Source organism: Pongo abelii, chromosome 15, assembly GCF_028885655.2.
Source record: "Pongo abelii isolate AG06213 chromosome 15, NHGRI_mPonAbe1-v2.0_pri, whole genome shotgun sequence".
Lineage (NCBI taxonomy): Eukaryota > Metazoa > Chordata > Mammalia > Primates > Hominidae > Pongo > Pongo abelii.
The window spans coordinates 48,686,462-48,711,533 of record NC_072000.2 but is presented as its reverse complement, the minus strand read 5'-3'; the positions used below and the strand labels follow the sequence as shown (position 1 = coordinate 48,711,533).

General features: G+C 36.6%; 1 long non-coding RNA gene across 1 annotated transcript; it reads right to left on the bottom strand.

Annotated features, from left to right (window-relative positions):
* Positions 1-18: 18 nt before the first annotated feature.
* On the bottom strand, positions 19-24,828 carry LOC129049761 (uncharacterized). Its single transcript, XR_008513069.2, has 4 exons — positions 24,744-24,828; positions 4,219-4,280; positions 2,942-3,055; positions 19-566 (listed from the first exon to the last, which is right to left on the bottom strand). It is a non-coding gene; the product is annotated as an uncharacterized LOC129049761 (long non-coding RNA).
* Between the last annotated feature and the right edge of the window lie 244 nt (positions 24,829-25,072).

Sequence of the window (25,072 nt, the reverse complement as noted above, 5' to 3'; positions counted from 1 at the left end):
ATAGATAAAAGCAAAATTGGGAGGCCTAAAATTTTAATTTCAAGTTGTTGTTTGGAAAAAAAATTACATTTTATTTTTAAGTAACTGAATTTGATTTCCAAGGATTTAATTCAGTAAATTGTCTCTCAGGATGCATGAATATATAAGCAGATTAACTGATGGGCAGTGAGATGCAATTACCAAATGAGTTTTCAAAATTTTTCTCTAATGCATCCCTGGAGTAGATTTTGTATTTTAACAGAGACATTTACCAGGCACATGCTGACATTTTAAGTGATCCGAAATAAATAAAAAGCAGGACAGTCCTAAAATAAATTAGTTTGTAATATTTTGTTAATTAGGATGTTAGTTGGCTACTTTTAAATCAAAATGGCTTAAATAAAATTGGAAATTTTTCTCTGATACAAAAGTCTGAGTTGGAAGACAATCCAGTGTGTCAAGGTGGGACCACTCCACAGGTCGTCTCATGGACTCAGGCATCTTCTCACGCGCTGCTCCACAGTCTAGTGTTAACCTTGGCTGCCTGTTCTAAGCTGGCTCATCACTAACACACCTGAGTTCCAGACCTAAGAAAGGGGGAAAGAAGAAGTAGAAGGTAACTGGCTTAAGCGGCTCTCACATTACTTTAGGCCATCCTATTGGCTGCAGGGGATGGTGGGGAACTTAGCCTACACTTAGTTGCAAGGTCCTAGGAACACAGTCTCTAGCTGGGTAATAATATACAATCCCCCTAATATTTGAGGAATGGCAATACTAGAAGAAAGAAAGGGATGGGCGGGTGCGGTGACTTACGCCTGTAATCCAGCACTTTGGGAGAATGAGGTGGGTGGATCACGAGGTCAAGAGATCAAGACCATCCTGGCCAACATGGTGAAACCCCGTTTCTACTAAAAATACAAAAAAATTTAGCTGGGCGTGGTGATGTGTGCCTATAGTCCCAGCTACTTAGGAGGCTGAGGCAGGAGAATCACTTGAACCCAGGAGGCAGAGGTTGCAGTGAGCTGAGATCGTGCCACCGCACTCCAGTCTGGTGACAGAAAGGGACTCTGTCACAAAAGAAAAAAAAAAAAAGAAAGAAAGGGATTATGGATATTGAAGGGCAATTAACAGTCTTCATCACAAGTGTGCTGTTTCAAAGACACCAAAGTTTTTTGTAGATCTCTAGCCTGTACTTTTTAAAGTAAATCGATGTTCAGAATTGAAGAAATCAAGGAAGAATGTCAAGGAACTTGGAATTCTTTCCTGGAAGAATCAACCAGATGAAGAGGATATAAGCATCTTGCCCACTGTCTTATGTTTTTGATTTATAGTTTCTATATAGCAATGATGGACAACATGGAAAGAAAGGAGAAAATTGAGAGGCAATAGCAGCAATGTTTGGATCATTAAATATTGATTATATACAGTACAAGTCATTTTCTTCAGAATGCTCAAAGGGCAAAGACAACACCAACATGAATTCCTCAGCAACTACCTGCAATACTTAAGAAACAAGCCATCAGATCTCTCTGGAAATATGCCTTGAAGAGAAATGGCCCGAGTTGTTTTACATTACTCATTGTCCCTCATAGTCACCGCCTAGTGAAATTTCATGTTCTGATTTCATCGTAGTTGCTCTTTAGGAAGAGAAAACAACTCTTGGGAAAATGAAATTCTTTCAAGTTCTTTAACAGGCTTCTGTTGGCCTAGCTACCACTGACTTCAGTTCAACCAGATTTTCTTGCTTGTTTGTCCAAATTCTCTATCACATGGTGACTAAAGTGTATCTTTTGACATTTTTTATAGATCATCAGAAACAGCTTTAGGCAATAGATGGCATCAGAATAATTTATATTAGAAATCCTTTTATTCACTGAGATTAATTAACAGTGTGGTATTCAGGGAATTAGCAGTACAACTCTTCTTGATGCTAGTTGGAGTTTGTGTCCCCTGCAGGGATGACACTGAATGAAACCTTGCAAGTCATTTCAAAATAAAATAACTCTCTATCAGAAGTAAATGGGTGCTGAGCCAGTCACAGAAAATGCTTTAAAAAATAGCTTGCAAAGCTCCTTTGTTTGCATTTGTTAGATTTTGGTTAGCTTTGCTCTAATTAGAAGTTTATAACCAACCTGAAAGTGAGAAAAGCTTAGCATCTAGAGCTGCATACAAAAACATTTTCTTCCAAACTTACTGAAGGGCTTTGCTAAGGGAATGGTTTTTTGAACTCTTCGGAATGTAGGTGGTGTATTCAGCCGAATGATATGTCTCTTGTCTCAGTCAGTCCTGGTTTATGTCTGTTGTCTCAGTATAATTATTAATAGCACCCCTTTTTACTTCCCAAAAGTGTCCCTGGTTGAATGGTAAGTTATATGGTCCTGTTAACTACAGTGAACCTTGAAGTTAAAGATATTTCTCTTTTTAAAAAAGTACATGTTCTTAGATAAGCTTAGGATGGATTGGATGTAATACTAGTAGGTTTAGTACTGGCTAATGGACATGAAATATTGAGCCATTTCCTCCCTCTGAATCCTGAGGGCAGGGTTCAAGTCTTTCAGTGGGAACTTAAACTTGAGGTTTTTATAGACCTGACATTTGAAGATCCAGGCATGTCAGAATTTAAAGTTTTTTGAGACACACACTAGAATTGGTCTGTTTTAGGCCCACTGCACTGCAACTACATATCGGTGGAATTTTGTTATTACTTTAGTCTCTTCAAGTCTTAAAAACTTTTATTTTTGTTGAAAGAACCTAATGTTGGCATTCCTGCTCCATGCCTGTATTGACATAAATATAATTTGGAACTTGAGAATTGAGGCAGCATACCTTGTACACACTAGGTTCTCAATAAATATCTGTTCAGTTGAAAGTTACCCTTTTTCTAAACTGTGTTCATAAGTCACTGAATAATTAACCTTTAAGCCATGCCTTATCGAGAACTGTGAAGGGTTTGGGAGTTTACCTTGTGAACAAGTTAACAAGTTAACCTGTCATAGTTTCATGGATGATGACCAAAGTCACGAAACTTCTGGGCCAGAAAAAAGACAACAACTATTACTCATGGCACAATAGGAACCTGTAGGAAATAGACCGATATATAAAAAGAGAGTTATTATAAACAATTGTCTCATGGAATTATGGATGCTGAGAAGTTCCACTATCCTCTATCTGCAAGCTGGAGGACCAGGAAAGCTGGTGGTACTGCTCCAGTCCAAGCTCAAAGACCTGAGCACTAGGGGAGCCAACACTGTAAGCCCCAATCTGAGTTTGAAGGCCTGAGAACCAAAGAAGGCTAAGGTCCAAGGGCAGGAGAAGATGGATGTCCCAGTTCAGGAAGGAGAATAAATTTTCCCTTACTCCATAATTTTGTTCTATTTGGGCCCTAAAGGGATTAGATGATGGCTACCCACATTGGTGAGAGAGATCTTTTTCACTCAGTCTACCAGTTCAAATGCCAACATCGTCCTGAAACACCCTCACAGATATACCCAGAAATACTGTTTTACCAGCTATCTGGGCATCCATTATCCCAGTCAAGTTGATATATAAAATTAACTATCACAGTGTGCATCTCAGCTAAGGAATTCTGAGCTTAGGGAACTCCAGTCTTTCATAATGAACTGTAAACAAAACTGCTCAGTCTTTATCTTGGAAGGAGACATTCTTATACCGGACAGCAAATAAATCTGTCCACTGTTCCCAAGGGAGACTCTAGATCCATTTTTCAAAGCTGTAATGAAAACAGCCTTGAAAAAGTAGACTGCATAACTAAAACTGCAACACTTAATCAGTATCTTCCCATTTCCGCCTCCCCCTAGCCCCTGGCAACCACTGTTCTACTTTCCATTTCTATGTTTGACTATTTTAGATTTTACATATAAGTGAGATCATGTGGTGTTTGTATTTCTGTGTCTGGCTTGTTTCATTTAGCATAATGCCCTCCAGGTTCATTCACATTGTCACCAAGGTCAGAATTTTTTTTGAAAGACTGAATAATATTCCATTATGTATGTGTACCACATTTTCTTTATCTTTTCATCTATCAGTGGGCATTTAGGTTGTTTCTGTCTTTTGACTATTGTGAGTAATATTGTAATGATAGTGTGATGAACAGGGGGCATGCAGATGTCTCCTTTAGATAATGATTTCATTTCCTTTGGATATATCCCAGAAGTGAAATTGTTACACAAGATGAGTAAGTTCTGAAAATCTAATGGACAGCAATGGGAATATAGTTACCAATACTGTATTGTATACTTGAAATTTGCTAAGAGTACAGATCTTCAGCGTTTCCACCACATCTACCAAAAAAAAAAAAAAAATGGTAACAATGTCAAGTGATTGATACGTTAATTAACTTGATTTTGTGGAATTATTTCACAATTTATATGTATATCAAAACATTAACTTGTATACCACAAGTATATATAATTTTTACTTGTTAATTATGCCTCAATAAAGATGGAAAAAGAGAGAGTACTGCAAAAGAGATAAATCATTTTTAAGAAACATCGTGAAAGAAAAAAGTCTGGAACAAAAACTCTCAGTGCTACTGCTTGTAAGACATGCAGAAACATAAGAGACCCATGGAAAATTTTCTCCCAATATGTGTATGTAATACAGATTTGAGTTTCTAAGTATAAATGTAATTTTATGTATAACCTTAGTTATGTAATTGCTAAATCTTCATTTCCTAATCAGCTGTGATCACAGACTAAAGAAAGGTTATTTTTATCATTTGACTCTATTGTTATTTTATTTTATGCTCCAAAAAGAAATGCATGTAAAAATTTGTTAGAGATTATATTTGCTCTTGTTTCTTCATATTATACTATATACTTACTATTTAAAGTATTGCATAGATATTTAGTAAACATGGGTACTGTTTTTGAGTAATTTATGTAACCAAGAGGTAAAATAATTATCACCCAGGCATTTATTTAGCTACGTCATAGTTTGCTTTGCTTGTATAGTGGAGAAGAAATGTTAAAGATGATTGTAATATTTTATGCCTGAAAGAATCCTCCAGCAGTAATCATAGCTCAATGAATATTTTGATTTGATGACTGGAGTTGCCAGATACCTTTGAATCCTTCATTTCCTTATATGTTTTCTACTTTACAATGTTTTTGTTTCTCTTCCTTTCATTTTGTCAAAACCTATGAACTCCTATTGATTCTGAATTCAAATAATCAAAAAGCCCAGATGCTGAATTTTTTTTTGGTGGGGGGGAGGTTAAGTTTATACTACACTTTTACAAGAAAAACAATGCGTAACAGAATCTTAATAGGCACTCAAAAGCGTAACTGCCACAGCATGTTTTAGGGTCAGAGCGGGTTCTGTTTAGCCTCCTAATGCTAGTGGTAGCAAATGCATTGTAACCATAACAACTACTATTTATTGAAGACAAATTATTTGCCAGGTGCTTTTTTGTGTTATTTCTAATCCTCAGAATACTCCTGCAGGGAAGGCTTTATCACCATTCATAGATCAGAAATTGAGGCTGGAGGCTAAGGTCACTTGCTGTAGGTAACAACTCAAGGCCTTTTATTATCCTGCAATTCTCTTTGAATCATCAAAGATAGAGGTCATTATGTTTAGGGTGGCTTTTAAAAATGGATAATCCTAGGTATTCTATGGCTATTTCTGTTCCAAAATATTCAATTTATTTTCATGTTTTAGGTAAATGAGGACATAAACATAAATTATGCATTTAAAGTAGCTAAACTCTGTATATGTACATACATATATATGCATGCATATATATATATACATATATACATATACGCATGTATATGCATATTATATGCATATATATGCATATATATCTGGGCTTTTTGATATATATATCAAAATATATGCATGTATATATGTATATATACATGCATATACATGCATATATACATGCATATACATGCATATATACATGCATATACATGCATATATACATGCATATACATGCATATACGTATATACGTATACATGCATATACGTATATACGTATATATGCATATACGTATATACGTATATATGCATATACGTATATACGTATATATGCATATACGTATATACGTATATATGCATATACGTATATACGTATATATGCATATATGTATATACGTATATATGCATGCATATATGTATATACGTATATACATATGCATATACGTATATACGCATGCATATACGTATATACATATGCATATATGTATATACATGTATGTATATAGATATATATGGATGTATATATGTATATACGTATATAGATATATATGCACGTATATATGTATATACGTATATAGATATATATGCACGTATATATGTATATACGTATATAGATATATATGCACGTATATATGTATATACGTATATAGATATATATGCACGTATATATGTATATACGTATATAGATATATATGCACGTATATATGTATATACGTATATAGATATATATGCACGTATATATGTATATACGTATATAGATATATATGCACGTATATATGTATATACGTATATAGATATATATGCACGTATATATGTATATACGTATATAGATATATATGCACGTATATATGTATATACGTATATAGATATATATGCACGTATATATGTATATACGTATATAGATATATATGCACGTATATATGTATATACGTATATAGATATATATGCACGTATATATGTATATACGTATATAGATATATATGCACGTATATATGTATATACGTATATAGATATATATGCACGTATATATGTATATACGTATATAGATATATATGCACGTATATATGTATATACGTATATAGATATATATGCACGTATATATGTATATACGTATATAGATATATATGCACGTATATATGTATATACGTATATAGATATATATGCACGTATATATGTATATACGTATATAGATATATATGCACGTATATATGTATATACGTATATAGATATATATGCACGTATATATGTATATACGTATATAGATATATATGCACGTATATATGTATATACGTATATAGATATATATGCACGTATATATGTATATACGTATATAGATATATATGCACGTATATATGTATATACGTATATAGATATATATGCACGTATATATGTATATACGTATATAGATATATATGCACGTATATATGTATATACGTATATAGATATATATGCACGTAAATATGTATATACGTGTACATATACATATATGTATATGTACACGTATATATACATATATGTATATGTATACGTATACATACATACACGCGTATACGTATACATACACGCGTATACGTATACACATACATACACGCGTATACGTATACATATACATACACGCGTATACGTATACACATACATACACACGTATACGTATACATATACATACACGCGTATACGTATACATACACGCGTATACGTATACATACACGCGTATACGTATACATACACGCATATACGTGTACGTACATACACGCGTATATGTGTACGTACATATACGCGTATACGTGTACATACATATATACATATATATGCATGTATATATGTATATCCTTCTAACTCTGTCAGTATATATGTATGTGTATGTATATATAATTTCAGCAACAATTAATAGCGTGGAAGTTTTTTTCTTCCTAGAGGCTTTCTCTGACACATTTTGTTAATTATTACTTAATCCTCTGTGGTCACTTAAAGCTTTATTTATCCCTCGACTATAGCACTTAACACATTGCCCTGTGATTAATTTTTTTACTGTGCCTCTGTAAGCCCTGAAGGACAGGGACTATTTCCTGTTTATCTTTCTATCTGTGGGTCTAGCTTAGTGCCTGGAATTTGGGAAGTGATTAATATATGTTTTTGAGTAAAATAAAAAGTGTTTAGTTTACTCTGACTGTGTACATTTTGGCCACCGCGGTGGTCTTTCATTTTTCCAAGTAATTTATGTAAGGCATTGTTATAGTTCATCAATGTTACTTTAATAGCATTGAAGTCATTGTGAATCTTAAAATAACTGACATTCTATGGAAATTGCTGACTGTTTAACCTAGAATATGAACCATATTGTTTCTTTTCTGTAACCTACTTCTTTCCAGAATGGCATTATACTAAAGCGTGTAAAACCATAAGGCTCAGAGGAAATTTGAGTGGTTATAATCTACTGCCTTATCATTAGGCAGCTTGAAACCTAACCCGGATTAGACACTTTTCTCAAACACTGCCTGCAAAGACAATTCTACAGCTTTACTTGGCACCACATTCTGTGATTTTTGTGTCACTGAGAAAATATTTCTGAATACGTAATCTGCATCTTGCACTTCAGAGTTTAAGCACTATAGGTTAGGCCAAATGTTTTTTGGAAGTGTAGAAACTCTTTAGTGCCTTTGTATTAATCACAAGAGGCTGGTTCATGCTCCTTCAACAAACAACTTCCAAATCTCAGTAGCTTAAAATTACAAAGGTTTATTTCCCACTCACACTATATGTATATCATGGGGCAGCTTTGCGGGCTTTGCATTGCTTTGTCTGGGACCAAGGCTGATGGGCGGCCACTATGTGGAACATTGCCATGGCAGAGGGTAAAGAAAGGTAGTGGCTAAACACAGTGAGAAGTTGGCCATCTATGAGGAAGCAGGCCTTCACCAGATGCTGAATCTGCTATCACTTTGATCTTCCCAGCCTCCAGAACTGTGAGAAATAAATTTCTGTTATCTGTCACCTAGTTTATGGTATTTTGTTATAGCAGCCTGCACAGACTAGGAGATACAGCACTTCTGTCTCCTTGATTTTAGCCCTATAAGCCCATTTTGGATATCTGACCTCCAGAACTGTAAGAGAATAAATTTATGTCATTTTAAGCCACTCAGTTTGCAGTAATTTGTATAGCAGCCAATAGGAAACTAATACGATGGTCTGTGACTCTGTCTCCGTATCTTCACCACCAGCATCTTCCACCCTCTGCTCTGACCACTGTGCCCTGCCCATTCTCTCAAAGGTGTCTGTAATCTACCCATCAGCCAACAATTCACTGACTTCTTTGTAATTGTGTTTAATGTGAGGTTTACTTTCTTTAGGGAGGTTTCTCTGCAGAAAACACTATTCAAAGTTCATGAATATGAACTGTGATATTTAAAATTAGTATACAATTTATTGAAGTTACAAATAAAAAATACAAACAACAAACAAAACAATAATTCTTTCTTTAGGTCTCAGATTCAGCTTATAAGTTTTATTCTGTTTATAAATCAACACATTTTAGCTATTATTAAAGGGGCCTTTAATTAATATTAAATATTTGGGAACATTTATGAATTTAGTTAATTGACCTTACTTAAACATTTCAACTTGTATTTAGAAATTTAATATTTTTAATCTGTCTCATAAACACTACAATCATCTATTTCTATAAAAAGATTCTCAGGCTCTTAATGCTTATAAATTAAAAAAACAACTACACATTAATGTGGTGAAATTTAATTTCTCTTAAGAGTAATATGCCAACTAAAACCACCAGTCTGCAATTATTTAAACATTTTAAATTGGGATTACAAGTCTGAACTGTTATTTAATTAGGCCAAATATTCTTAAATGATAAGTGTATATAAACCAGTGTGCAAACAAATATTAATACTACACTCTTAGTTCTTTTAAATATTTCCATATTAATATTAAAATCTTCCTGGGACCTAAAACCATTCACCCATTTAGGAAACAACTATGTTTTCCCAAGCAATTTAGAAAGATTACCTTCCAACTGGCTGAGATGGTATAACAACAAGACATTTTGGCTAAGACAAACTGGGTTCTTGTTATAGACACTGATGGGATATATTTCTTTGATTTATAGTCAGTAATAGAGATGTCAAAATAAACCAGCTTCCTTCTGCACTTAGGCTTTTGAATCTGAAGAGTCAATTTTTCCACATTGGTATAATCATTCACAAAATCCTCCATGTTTATCATGTATTAATGGTATTTCACAAACTAGGTTTTCATTGAAAACTCATGTGAATAGCATTCTATTAAAAATTCTTTTTAAAACACTTTGGGCAACGTTGTTTTCTCTATCTCAATGTGGGAGGTTCTTAGTCCACATTAGCATAGTAAAGGCTTTTCGAAATCCTATAGTGAAGATATTTGTCTTGGTTTAACCTAGCACTTGCAAAATTAAATGAACAAGAACTATTTTTCCCCCTCCCATTACTTATTAACCCTACAGAATTATTGGCTTGAGAAATGCTGCTCAAATCCGTCTACTCCTTTCTATTTTCATTACTCTCACTTTGGCTCAGGCTCTTATTATCTCCCACCTGGACTAGTCTATTAGGTCTTCTAAATAGAATCTCTGCTTTTTTCCTTTCTCATTTTCAATCTATTCTTCAGATGTTGCTGAGGCGATCTTTGCCTAACATGTTTCTAAGCCTGTCTGCTCTCTACCCAGAAGCAAAGGAGTGGAAGGACCGTTGAATCGGGAGTCTGGGAGACCTTTATTCATATCTTGGCTTTGCCACTAGCGAGTGGTGTCATTCATGTTATCTGTCTGGGCCTCTGTTTTTACAATTGAAAAATCAGCAGGTTGTTCTAGGTGGCTCTATAGTTCCTTTCAACGATAAAATTCTGTACTTATATGAAAGTACAAATTCCTTCTTTTGCTTCCCATGAAATTACCTTGGCTTACCTCTTTCTAACTTATTTTCCCATTCTCTTTTTTTTCCTGAACTGTACAGTTCAATCAAATCAGACTGCTATTACTGGTCTCTCCGTACCTCAGGCCGTTGACATGCTTTTCTTTTTACTTCAACTCTCTTATATCTTACAGATTCCTTATGTGTGTCTTTACAATTCATAGTGAACTTTTAAGATACATCTCAATTACTCTTTTTTTTTTCAGGAAAATCTTAACACTTCCCTAATCTGTTGGAATTTCTTTCAACTTTGACTCTTATAGTACTTTATGGCTCCAGTCTAGCTCCTATTCTTCTGCCTTGATGTATATTGATTTACATGTCTTATTCACCCATTAAGCTATAAATTCAATCAGTGACTGCTATCTTATTCACAGGATCTAAAGAACAGTCAGCAACGACTATTTTATACATACTCATTCTCCCTAGGGCATCTATTGCCAATCCTTGAGATAGCTGGGTGCTAAGTTTATAATTTGAAGAGTAATGTTTAATTGAAGAGTAAATTTGGATGCATTAGAGATGTGCTGAGTTAAAACCTAAGCCCCTAATGGAGATACTAATTTTTGACTTGGAAATAAGATCTAACATGAAGAGGATTAAGAAACCATTTTTTTGGTATATATATATTTATTAGACTGAGTTTTTATTGTCAACTATGCATAAAGCATAAGTTTGAAGAAATACTTATTCAAACTCCTAGGGCTTAGGTGCTTCTATTTCCCTTTATCTGGATGAAAATTCCTTTTTTTATAGGTTTATAGCTCTTTAATTTTCTCTCATAGTACTTCCTTTGAAAATAGCAAGTTAAGTAAATAAAGGTCTCTCTATTGATAGAGAGATGAAGGCTGGAGTAATCTTATCAATTTTGCTATTTTGTTACCTCCCAGTTTGTGTTTGTCTGAGATCTGAGTCCTTCATTTGACTTCATTTTGTAGGTGTTCCTTAGACAATACATTCCATGACCCACAGTAGTCAAATTAAGCCAGAATAATTGTAATTCAATACTTGGGTCCTATGTATTGCTTTTGTAACAAAACAAAAAAGCTTCAAGCAACACTTTTTTGTGTTTCTTGTATCTTATACACACGTATGTACATTACAGAAATGAAATCCTGCCACCTTAAATTTCTCCTCAGAGATTAAACATGATTTTTTTTTCCAGGAGCCTTGGAATAGCTTCTGTTAGAGGATGGCCGCTGTGATTAGAGAAGGGAGCAGTGTCGTGCCTGCCATTTGAATAAGGATTCAGTGAGGTCTATAATGCTGAGCTAGTCAAAGAGGGAAGCTTGAAATATACATCAAAGGGAATTTAATCTAGGCAAAGCTAAAAATAAAAAGGCCCATTTCATGGAGAAGTGCTAATAAAAAAATTGTGGAGTGTGAAAAAAAGGCTTATCTGGAAAAAACAGCCTGAAAAGGGAGGACATAATGTTAAATGGTGACAAATAACATCCAAGCTTTTATGTGCATCAGAGGACTAGTGTTCACACTGTAGAAGTATGTGCTAATTTAATGGTTCTTTTGGCTTAGCTCTTTTAGAAGTTGTCAGCATTTACTGACGACTAGAGCTTTGGAATTTAATTTTTAGGTAAGAAAAACCATGATCATGATATTGACATCACTGTGATATGGGAGCATTCACATCACATTCAGAATTGTGCATTCTCAATGCACAATTTGCTTTGTTGAGTTATGGTTAGTGCTCTGGACCAAATGTGTGTGTCTTCCCTAAAATTCATATATTAAAACTGAATTCCTGGTGTTATGGTATTTAGAGGCAGGGCTTTTATTTATTTATTTATTTATTTATTTATTTATTTATTTATTTTTTGGAGATGGAGTCTCGCTCTGTCACCCAGGCTGGAGTGCAGTGGCACGGTCTCGGCTCACTGCAAGCTCCGCCTCCCGGGTTCACGCCATTCTCCTGCCTCAGCCTCCCGAGTAGCTGGGACTACAGGCCCCTGCCACCACGCCCGGCTAATTTTTTGTATTTTTAGTAGAGATGGGGTTTTGCCGTGTTAGCCAGGATGGTCTTGATCTCCTGACCTCGTGATCCACCCGCCTCGGCCTCCCAGAGTGCTGGGATTACAGGCGTGAGCCACCGCGCCCGGCCTGAGGTAGGACCTTTAGAGGTGATTAAATAATGAAGGTGGAGCCCTCATGACTGGGATCAGTTCCTATATTAGTACGTTCTTACACTGCTACAAAAAAATGTCTGAGACTGGGTAATTTACAAAGAAAAGAGGTTTTAATTGCTTATGTTTCTGCAGGAACCAAAGTGGCTTCTGCTCTGGGGAGGCTTCAGGAAACTTACAATCATGGTGGAAGAAGGGGCACATCTTACACGCGCATCGTACATGGCACATCTTACATGGCACATCTTACATGCGCAGAGCAGGAGCAAGAGAGGGCGGAGGACCGTGCATACTTTCACTACATACTTTTAAAGGACTGGATCTCAGGAGAACTCACTATCTGAGGACAATACCAAGGAGGATGGTGCTAAATCATTCATGAGAAATCTGCCCTCATGATCCAGTCACCTCCCACGAGCCCCGTCTCCAACACTGGGAATTATAATTCAACATGAGATTTGGTGGGGACACAGATCAAAACCGTATTAGTGTCCTTATAAAAGAGACCCCAGAGAGCTCCCTCAATCCTCCCACTGTGTGAGGATGCAGCAAGAAGACTGCAGTCTATGAACCAGGAATAGAGCTCTTACCAGATGCCCAATCTGTCAGCACAGCCTCCAGAAATGTAAGAAATAAATGTTTGTTGTTTAAACCACCAAGTCTATGGTATTTTTGTTATAACAGCCCAAATGGACTGAGACAGTTAGTGTATCTTTAAGGCTAGCTATCTTGGTTGAAACCTGCTTTTAAAGGATCTCCTGGATCTCCTGAGATCCAGTTTGAATTGTTTAGCAACATTCCCCTTGGTACTGTCCTGGGATAGCGAGTGAGTTCTCCTGAGATCTGTTCCTTTAAAATATTCTGTCCTCTCAAATCCACTATATTATGCAGAATAAATCTCTATTATGTGGCTATAAACAATGCTAAAATTCCAGGTAGCCATCTCACACATACTTGTCATTGACCAAAACATGGGTGGCTAAGAGAAAACCTATTATTAGTGTTTGGAAAAATAGCACAAAATGCAAGTCACACTGTTGGCATCTCAATAGCCTCATTTTCATACATAAAATAACACATGCCTTAATGTGAAAGGCATTTCAAATCATAATATGAAGAGACAGTTAATTGAGCACAGGGCACACACAATTCGTTGAAATAAAGGATTTTTCTATAATTATAATTATTACTAGATGTTGTGTGTCTAGCACAATGTTTAGGAAGCACTCTTTTACAACTATTTGGAAAAATATATATCCAATATTTCTGAAAATAGGAGAGGCTTAGCAAGGCAGAGAAAGAACTATTCTTGTCCTTTGGACCTGCATATTAATTTTTTTAAACAATTAGCCATTAGCAAGTCGAGCAAATAATCTTCAACACGTAGATATGTTGTGCACTTTTAGAAAGTTTAGCTCTGGAGGGCATTTTATGAAATTTCTGTGTGTTTTACAGCACAGAGATTTCTCACATTGGAAAAATATTTACCTAAATTAAAATTTGACAAAAGAAAGGTGACTTTCATTGCAGTTCCAATGAGTTTGTATTGGTGTCTGTGATATCACCATACTTTTTGTTTTAAGATTCTTGGAAGGTTTGCTTTGGTAGCAGCTATAAATAGCTAAGATCATTCTTTGTGAAATGTATGGCATGCAACTTAGCATTAATTCTGGCAAAATAATAAATGATAATACACCAAATGTTCTGGCATCAAGGCTAAAAATATATCATTATGTAAGCATATTTTATGTACAATACAATGGAAATTGATATTCATGATTATGCCTATGAGGCATCCCAAGATATGAAAAAGGTACTGAATTAATAAAAGTTAAATTATATTTGCCTCAGTTTTGGAGTTGGTGTATTTGATTGTATTCTGTTTGACAGCTGATTATTCATGTGTGGTATACAAAGTGACTTTCATTTTTCCATAATAGAGCCTATAAAACTTATGAACAGATTGAGTTCACAAAATATATTTGTATATCAATTTGTTTGGAACTAGGAAAATATGTTTCTATGAAAACAATGTTATATTGCTTATGTAGGAAAATTGTGTATTTATTACGTAGCAGGCAGTACAGGGATTAAAGAAAGATGACTAATACTTTCTCAAAGACCTTTACAGTGTTATATTCTCAAGGGGGTAAGAGCAAAGTAACAGTGGATAAGTGGTGGAGGTACATGCAGGTGCTTTGGGGACACAGATGATAGGTACGTAAATCATTCTAGGGACCAGGAAAGGCTTTCCTTGCAGAGCAATGCCTGAATAATTTTAAAGAACAAATAAATGTTAGCATATTGGTTGTGTGGGGAAGAAAAAGGGTGACCCAAGAAAAGGGGATAGCTATGTGAAATGATGGTGGCATGAAATAGTAGGGTATATTCAAGTAACTACCAGTGATTTGATGTAGCCAAGTGTTGGGACTGACAGGAAGAGTAGGATAGTAAATTGGATATGCCAGTAAAGATATGGACAGCTTTTGATGTCTCATGAACAGGAGAATGAAATTATTAAATTAATTCATTGGAAAGACTATTCTGGTAGCTTTGTGGAGGGTCAATTGAAGGGGTGTCATGAGATAGAGAAAAACCAGGTAATAGGCAAATGCAGGTTATTCTGGGGTGAAGTGATGAGACCAGAATTACTGAATGTCTTAGTATCACCCTCATCAAAACAGCACCTGCCATTTGGCTTTTGCTTGCATCCCATTCTCTATCAAGATTCAGGACTAGCTCTTTGGGTGGCAAATAGATACTTCCCTTATTTCCATACTACTTCACTATCTCTCCTGAGTCCTGGGACCCATGTCCTTCCTCTTTCAATGAAATCTGCCCCCCACCGAAGCTTAAGAAAAATGGATTCCCATATGTGTAGGAGGCGAGACAGTGGAGACTGGATTGGAGACATCTTCAGCTCCTCGTATCATATTTCTGCTGGACTCTGCTGGGGCCATTCTTATATAACAAATCCACAGGATTTATTTTCTGCTTGGATGCTTGGGGAATGAGAAAAACTGAAAAATTTAGCATAAGCCTCTTTTTCTGTCTTTGGAAGTTACTCTTTTTTAGTTTTTAATTTCTCTGGGTACATAGTAGTTGCATATATTTATGGTGTACATGAGATGTTTTGATACAGGCATGCAATACATAATAATCACATTATAGAAAATGGAATATCCATCCCCTCAAGCGTTTATCCTTTGTGTTACAAACAATCCAGTTATACTCTTTTAGTTATTTTAAAATGTACAATCAAATTATTATTGACTACAGTCACCCTGTTGTGCTATCAAATACTAGATTTTATTCTTTCCAATTAATTTTTGTTGACCGATTAACCATCCTCACTCCACACCACCACCCACACTACCCTTCTTAGTCTCTAGTATCCATCCTTCTAACTCTTTGTGTCCACGAGTTCAATTGTTTTGATTTTTTGATGCCACAATTAAGTGAGAACATGCAATGTTTGTCTTTCTGTGCCTGGCTTATTTCACTTAACATAATGACCTCCAGTTCCATCCATGTTGTGGCAAATGATAAGATCTCATTCTTTTTTTAATGACTGAATAGTACTCCATTGTGTATAAGTACCACATTTTCTTTATCCATTTATCTGTTGATGGACATTTAGGTTGCTTCCAATTCTTGGCTATTGTGAACAGTGCTGCAACAAACATAGGCGTGCAGATATCTCTTCAGTATACTGATTTCCTTTCTTTTGGGTTTATACCCAGTAATGGGATTGCTGGATCATATGGTAGCTCAATTTTTAGTTTATTGAGGAACCTCCAAACTGTTCTCCATAGTGGTTGTACTAATTTACATTCCCACCAATAGCGTACAAGTGTTTCCTTTTCTTCACATTCTTGCCAGAAATTGTTATTGCCTGACTTTTTGATATAAGCCATTTTAACTGGGGTGAAATGATATCTCATTGAAGTTTCAATTTGCATTTCTCTAATGGTCAATGATGTGGGGAACCTTTTCATATACCTGTTTGCCATTTGTATATCTTCTTTTGAGAAATGTCTATTCACATCTTTTGCCCATTTTAAAATTGGATTGTTAGATTTTTTCTTATGACATTGTTTAAGCTCTTTAAATATTCTGTTTGTTAATCTTTTTTCACATGGATAGTTTGCAAATGTTTTCTCCCATTCTGTGGGTTGTCTCTTCACTTTGTTGATTGCTTCCTTTACTGTGCAGAAGCTTTTTAACTTGATGTGATCTCATTTGTCCATTTTTGCTTTGGTTGCCTGTACTTGTTGGGTATTACTTAATAAATGTTTGCCCAGACCAGTGTCCTGGAGAGCTTCTTCAATGTTTACTTGAGTAGTTTCATAGCTTGAGATCTCAGATTTAAGTCTTTAATTGATTTTGATTTGATTTTTGTATATGGTGAGAGATAGGGGGTCTAATTTTAGTCTTCTGCATATGGATATTCAGTTTTCCCAGCACCATTTATTGAAGAGACTGTGTATGTTCTTGTCACCTTTGTCAAAAATGAGTTCACTATAAGTAAGTGGGTTTGTGTTTTGCATTCTCTGTTCTATTCCATTGGTCTATGTGTCTGTTTTTATGCCAGTACCATGCCATTTTGGTTACTACAGCTCTGTTGTATAATTTGAAATCAGGTAATGTGATTCTTCCTGTTTTGTTCATTTTGCTCAAGATAGCTTTGGCTCTTCTGGATCTTTTGCAGTTCCATATAAATTTCAGGATTGTTTTTCCTATTTCTGTGAAGAATGTCATTGGTATTTTGATAGGGATTGCATTGAATCTGTAGCTTGCTTTGGGTAGTATGGACATTTTAACAACATTGATTTTTCCAGTCCATGAACATGGAATATCTTTCGATGCTTTGGTGCCCTTTTCAATTTCTTTCATCAGTGTTTTATAATTTTCATAATAGAGATATTTCACTTCTTTGGTTAAGTTAATTCCTAGGTACTTAATTTTATTTGTGACTGTTGTATATGGGATTACTTTTTGATTTCTTTTTCAGATTATTCGCTGTTGGCATATAGAAATGCAACTGATTTTTGTATGTTGATTTTGTATCCTGCAACTGTACTGAATATGTTTATAAGTTCAAATAATTTTCTCGTGGAGTCTTTAGATTTTTCCAAATATATCACCTACAAATAAGGACAATTTGGCTTCTTCTTTTTCCATTTGGATGCCCTTTATTTCTTTCTCTTGTCTGATTCTCTAGCTAGGACTTCCAGTACTATGTCGAATAATAAAGGGGCATCCTTGTCATGTTCCAGATTTTACAGAAAAGGCTTTCAGCTTTTCCCCATTCAGTATGATACTAGCTGTGGGTCTGTTGTATATGGCTTTTATTAGGTTGAGTTATGTTTCTTCTATCCTCAGTTTTTTGAGAGTTTTTATCATGAAGGATGTTGAATTTTATGAAATGCTTTTTCAGCATCGATTGAAAATGATCATTTTTGTCCTTCATTCTGTTGATATGAATGTGTCACATTGATTTGTGTATGTTGAACCATTCTTGCATCCCAGGGATACATGACACTTGCTCATGATGAATAATATTTTTAACGTATTGTTGGATTCAATTTGCTTGTATTATGTTCAGGATTTTGCACTAATATTCATCAGAGATATTGGCCTGCAGTTTTCTTTTTATGATGTATCTTTGGTTTTGGTATTAGGTATTCAAAATATCTCTATTATGAAAATTATAAAACACTGATGAAAGAAATTAAAAAGGACACCAAAGCATTGAAAGATATTCCATGTTCATGGACTGGAAAAATGAATGTTGTTAAAATGTCCATACTACCCAAAGCAAATTTGGTATTTGGTGTTAGGTACTGGCTTTGTATAATGATTTGGGAGTATTCTCTCCTCTATTTTTAGAATAGTTTGAATAGAATTGGTGTTAGTTCTTCTTTAAAGGTTTGGTAGAATTCAGCAGTGAAGCCATCAGGTGCCAGGTTTTTCTTTACTGGGAGATTTTTTTTTATTACAACCTTGATCTTGTTACTTGTTACTGGCTTGATCAAGTTTTGGACTTTTTCCTGGCTCAATCTTCTAAGTTGTATCTGTTTATGAAATTTCTACCTGAAAGGTCACATATCTCTGTTTCTCCAGGATTGATCACTGGCTCCTAATTTAGTTCATTTGGTGAGATCATGTTTTCTTGGATGGTATTGATGCTAGTAGATGTGTTTAGTCTCTAGGCATTGAAGAGTTAGGTATTTATGGTAGTCTTCACTGCCAGGGCTTGTTTGTACTCATCCTTGGGAAGACTTTCCAGAAATTCAAAAGGACTGGTGTTCTCATCTAAGCTGTGACCTAAGACTCATAGAGGTATTGCCTTGATGGTGTGGACAAGATCCAGAAGAGTTCTCTGCATTACCAGGCAGAGACCCTTGTTCTCTTCCTTTGCTTTCTCCCAAAGTCTCTCTCTCTATTCTGAGCCACCTGAAGCTGGAAATGGAGTGACACAAGCACCCCTGTGGCCACCACCACTAGGACTGCACTGGGTCAGACCTGAAGCCAGCACAGCACTGGATCTTGCCCAAGGCCTGCTGTAACTACTCCCTAGCTACCAGTATGTTTGCTCAAGGCCCTGGGGCTATACAATCAACAAGTAGCAAAGCCAACTAGGCTTGTGTCCTTCCCCTCAGGGAAGGTGAGATCCCCCCCAGGCAGGTCCATATGTGCCATCTGGGAGCCAGGTGCTAGAGTAAAAAACCTTAACAGTTTACCTGGTCTTTTACTGTATTGTGGCTGAACTGGCACCCAGGCCACAATACACAGTCCTCACTCTGCTCACTTTGCCAAAGGCAGAGGAGCCTTACCTCATGGCCACCACTACCACAGCCCTGTGGGGAGTACTGCCAGACTACTGTGGATATTTCTTTAAGGCCTACCGACTCTTCAGTCAGACTGCTGTGAATGCTGCCTGGCCTACGACTCACCCTTAAGGTCAGTGGGCTCCCTTCTGGCACAAGGCAGGTTCAGAAATGCCATCCAAGATTCAAGGCCTAGAATCGGGGGCCATAAGAGCCTGCTTGGTGCTCTACCCTATTGTGGCTGAGCTGGTACTTAAGGTGCAAGACAAAGTCCCCATTACTTTTCTCTCTGCTTTTCTTAAGCAGAAGGAGTCTCACACTATAACCACCACAGCTGAGTCTCACCTGAAGCCAGCAAATCTCAGAGGCTCACCCAAGGCCCATGATATTCTATCTAGGTACGACTGCTGGTTATTCAGGGCCCAGCACTCTTCAGTTAGCGGTGATGAACTTCTATGATTGAGTCCTTTCCTTCAAGGTAGCAGGTTTCCTTCTGGCCCAGAGTGTGTCTAGAAACGTTGTCTGGGAGCTAAGGCCTGGAAAGGAGACCTTACAACTCTGACCGGTGCCCTATTCTGCTGTGGCTGAGCTGTGGGCTTTGCAAGACAAAGTCCCCCCTACTCTTTGCTCTTCTAAAGTAGAAGAAAGGAACCGTGAGCTGTGCAGCCTGGGGTTAGGGGAGGGGTGATGCCAGCCCCTTGTTAGGCACCCAAGCTAGTGTCTCAGTAGGTTGTGTGCCCCCCCCACCCCAATCCAATGGCTGTGGGCCCAATTCATCACCAGGACTCACCTAGGAATTGCTATCCTCATGGCCTAGACTGCCATTCGAGTTTGTTTAAGGTCTCAGAACACTTTAGCCAACATGGTGGTGAGGCTTGCGGGAACTGAAGTTACACTGCTGGGATCGGTGATTCTCCTCTGACTAGGGATGGTTTAAATGCCCCTCCATTGGGAGGCATCATTTGAGTTTGGTCCAGTTTTAGCTTTCTGCTATATAACAGGGTGGCACTAAGTTCAATGCTTCACCATGGCTGTGCTCAGCTTCTCCCCTGCACACAAATTGCTCTCCACACCAGGCCTCAGCTGCAAGGGGAATGGGAGAGGGGTGACGTCCGCAATTCAAGATTGTTTTTTCTACCTCTTCAGTGTCTCTTTCAGCGATATGAAGCTGAAACTAGCTACTGTGAGAGCTCACCTGATTTTTGGTTCTTATGAAGGTGCTTTTTTTGTGTAGATAGTTGTTAAATTGGTGTCCTTGCAGAGTAGATGATTGGTGGAACCTTCTATTCCACCATCTTGCTCTGCCTCCTGGAAGTTACTCTCTAAGATAACTTTTCTAGATCTGGTTTCTAGCTCAGATGATGGGAGTGTCATTTACTGATATAAGGCTCACAGCAGGGGGTATAAAATGTAAGGGAAAGATATAAGTTTAGTTATGAATCTCTGGGAAATTGAGGCAGGCAACCCAGTAGGCAGTTTTATGGTACTAGAGTTCAGGAGAGATGTGGTTGCTGGAGTAGATAGTGGAGTTGTTTTCATAAAGGATATCATTACAAACGTATGTCAGATCAATTTACAGCAAGACTGATTAAAGTAAGAATGAGAAACTGAGAAGTAGACAACAGAAACTCTAAAACTTAAGAGAGGAAGCTGAGGGAGATGCTTTTCAGAGGTAGATTTTCTCATTGAAACCTGAGAGATATTCACCAACTGTATTCTAAATATTTAAAGTATGTCATCTTGAAATGAAGGAGTGAAGTTTCATCCAAAAACACAAGACAGGCTGGGCGTGGTGGCTCACACCTGCAATCCCAGCACTTTGGGAGGCCAAGGTGTGTCGATCACATGAGGCCAGGTTTTCAAGACCAGCATGGCAAACATGGTGAAACCTAGTGTCTACTAAAAATACAAAAATTAGCCAGAGTGGTGGTGCATGTCTGTAATCCTAGCTACTCGGGAGGCTGAGGCATGAGAATTGCTTGAACCTTAGGGGATGGAGGTTGCTGTGAGCCGAGATTGTGCCACTGCACACCAGCATGAGCAACAGACCAAGATGGTCTCAAAAAACAAAAACAAAAACAACAAACAAGCAAACAAAACCATAAGACAGTTTTGATTTCTTATAGAAGAGACTGTACATACACAATATTGGGCTTACTGTGACCTCACATACGATCTATAAATTGCAAAGTAGAAATAAGGAAAAAGTAAAAAAGCATGAATGAGGTGTAAAACAAACATTTAAGTCTCTTCAAGGACCATGTTTCTTTTGAGAGCAATTTTACCCAATAGAGTCAGAACAATTCTAAACTGTAGATAAATATCTAAACTGTAGATAAATATGCCAAAGAGAAACAGTCCAAGTTCAGAGAATTCTACAGAATAAACTTATTCCTTAAAATGTTTGGTTCTAATAATCATGGGATAACATGAAATATTCTGAAGTCAGCAATTCTGAATAAACCTAGCTGTTCTGAAGGGCAGACTTCTTCCTGTTGATTATAGTAGAACAAAGTATATATAATGAAAAGAAACGAAGAATAACAAAATTTTCCTTAGGAGAATTTTTTGTGGAAATTCTCTTTAGTCCTTTGCAGGTTGATAAAAATCCTTCTGGCTGGGCACAGTGGCTCACAGTAATCCCAACACTTTGGAAAGCTGAGGCGGGAGGATCTTTTCAGGTCAAGAGTTCAAGGCCAGACTGGGCAATATAGCTCTATAAAAAATTTATCTATTTATTTGAGAACAGGATCTGCCTCTGTCACCCAGGCTGGAGTACAGTGGTGTTATCACGGCTCACTGCAACCTCGACTTCCTTGGCTCAAGTGTCCTCCCACCTCAGCTTCCCCAGTAGCTGGGACTACAAGTGGGTGCCACCACGCTTGGCTAATTTTTGCATTTTTTATAGAGAAGGGGTTTTGCCATGTTGCCCAGGCTGGTCTTGAACTCCTGGGCTCAAGCAATCCACCCACCTCGGCCTCCTAAAGTGTTGGGACTACAGGTGTGAGCCAGCCACCTTGCCCGGCAACTACAAAAAATTTAAAAACTGGCCAGGCATGGTGGCATGTGCCTGTAGTCTCAGCTACTCATACTCAGGAGACAGAGATGGAGGATTGCTTGAGCCCAGGAGTTTGAGGTTACAGTGAGCTACAATCACTCCACTGCACTTTAGCCTGGGTGACAGAGCAAGTTCCTGTCTCAAAAAAGAAAAAGACAAATCCCAATCCTTTCCCCAAGTAAACAAATTTGCATGGTTGTACTTACTAAAGAAGTCTGACCTTTTACATGAACAAAGAAACTTAATCATTACTAAGGCAAGAGTCAACTAAAAGCTTTGCTACTGTAATCTTGGGCTTTCTAAAATTTCTCAGTTTAGAGGCATCTGTCACACAGGCTAATTTTAATTGGGAAAAAAATTTAATTTTTTTTTTGGAAACTCAATGTGATAGGGTATATGCCTGTTTTCACATATTTTAATATTAATGCTTAAAGTTTAGAGGTCTGTTGGATGGATAAAAGCTATTTGTTAAATTATTTCCACAGAAACCCAATCTTTCATAATAGATAAACTTTGTGAAATAGCCCATGAGATTGATAACTTCTTTTTGTCACCACCTCTCATGGCTGAATGTTGTTCCATACTGTTCAGTGACAAGATTCAGTAGATTATATTTCAGTGCTTGGCATGTAATATTCTCTTTGGCAGGCTGACATCCTCCCTCCATGAGATATGACCAGCCCAAGAAAACACTGCTGACATTAGGCTCTATTCTGCTGATATTACACAAAACTGAAGGATTTCAGACATGGCATTGCTCCAGAAATATATGCTATTTTTCTTAGAAATATATGTATGTCAAAGTAATCCAATAAAACAGTCGCATCTGGTGTTAGTTTTTATCTTATTTATCAGTTCACACTTTTATCACCATGACATCAACTTTTCAGGTGCTTTTGTAAACCTAGAATTTCATTGGTTGGTTGAATTAAAAGAGTTAAACCAGTCTCTCCAGTATAGGTTTGTGTTTCAAAAGTATTCATCAGTCAGTTGTTTGGCACCAAAAACATATTTTCTCATACAAAAACTATAGTGTAAATGATAGTTACATTCCCAAGCTGCATTAACCTGTAACGCAGCTGAAATTCCAAACATATTAAATAAAATACAAGACAACATTGTGACATCACTTTTTAAGTATCATAGAGTGTACATAAACATAAAATATGTTAAATGGAGGCAATACTCTTCTGACTTTTTAATAATGAAAAATGAAGTAGATATGTAAAAGGAAAAAAGTAGTTTAAACTTTTTTCCAAATAGTACTGCCTGTGGAAAAGCGGGTTTGACTAGGAGATGAAGTGATGGATAAAGAAGCTTGAGGAGATTCTGAAAGGGACTTTTGGCAGTTTTAAGGAATTTGGAGGTAAAATGTACCACATCTTTTCCATGTATAATTCAACTTCAATTTTTATTTCTTAATATATATCATTATTACTTCTTTCATGAATATGAACCATGGATGGATTAATTATTTTTTTTTGGTGAGAGGAGGGGGTTTCATAAACAGAATAAATCCACAAGTCTCTAAGTCAGAAACCAGTGACATTCCCTGTACCCTTAAATGAAAATTTCTCTCTTAATTTCTGATCCTTTGTATTTTATATACGTGGATTTTTTTCTCTCAGTAAGTTGAATCTCATTGTATCTCTTTATCTTTATTTTATACTCCCTTTCCCACCCCTTCTCTTCTCTCCCTAGATCTGTTTCCAGAGCAAACAAAACAGTTATAATTAAACTTTCCTTGTACTAATTCCCCACCGTTGTCTCTGCCAAATAGCTATATCACTACAGTATTTTAAATTTCTTACTTGCACTTTATTTTTTTTTGTAAACATAGTGTTTCTTAACTCCTTGTTTTGTAATGACTTATACTCTTTTCTTTAGCTCTCTTCCTTATTTTCATCTTCTATTTTTGCTATTATTTTACATTGTCAAGGATGTTAATTGTGGCAAAGACTGATTGTTGTCACTCAACATTCATTCCTCCCTCTTCCTTAGTAATAGAATCTCGGTTTTAGTTGGACATATAGTTTCCCAGAATAGAACCTACCTTTCCCAATGTCTCTGTGACTACAACTGGCTGTGTGGTTGGCCAATAGGATGTAAACAAAGTGTTGAGTATAAATTCCAGAAAATGTCCCTTAAAGGGAGAGGACACATTTTTCTCCATATCTTCCTCTTTCCTGCTCTCTGGAATGTGGATATTTTAGCTAGTGCTTGAGCAGCCATCGTGGGTCCTGAGGTGGATGTCTTGTCGGGAAGCAGCCTAGATGCCTCTGGATGAGAGGCACTATACCAGCTCCAGACCACTTACTGCAGACTCTGTTCACATCAAAGGACAATAGGCTTCTGTCATGTCTAAGCCAAAGTTATTTGGTT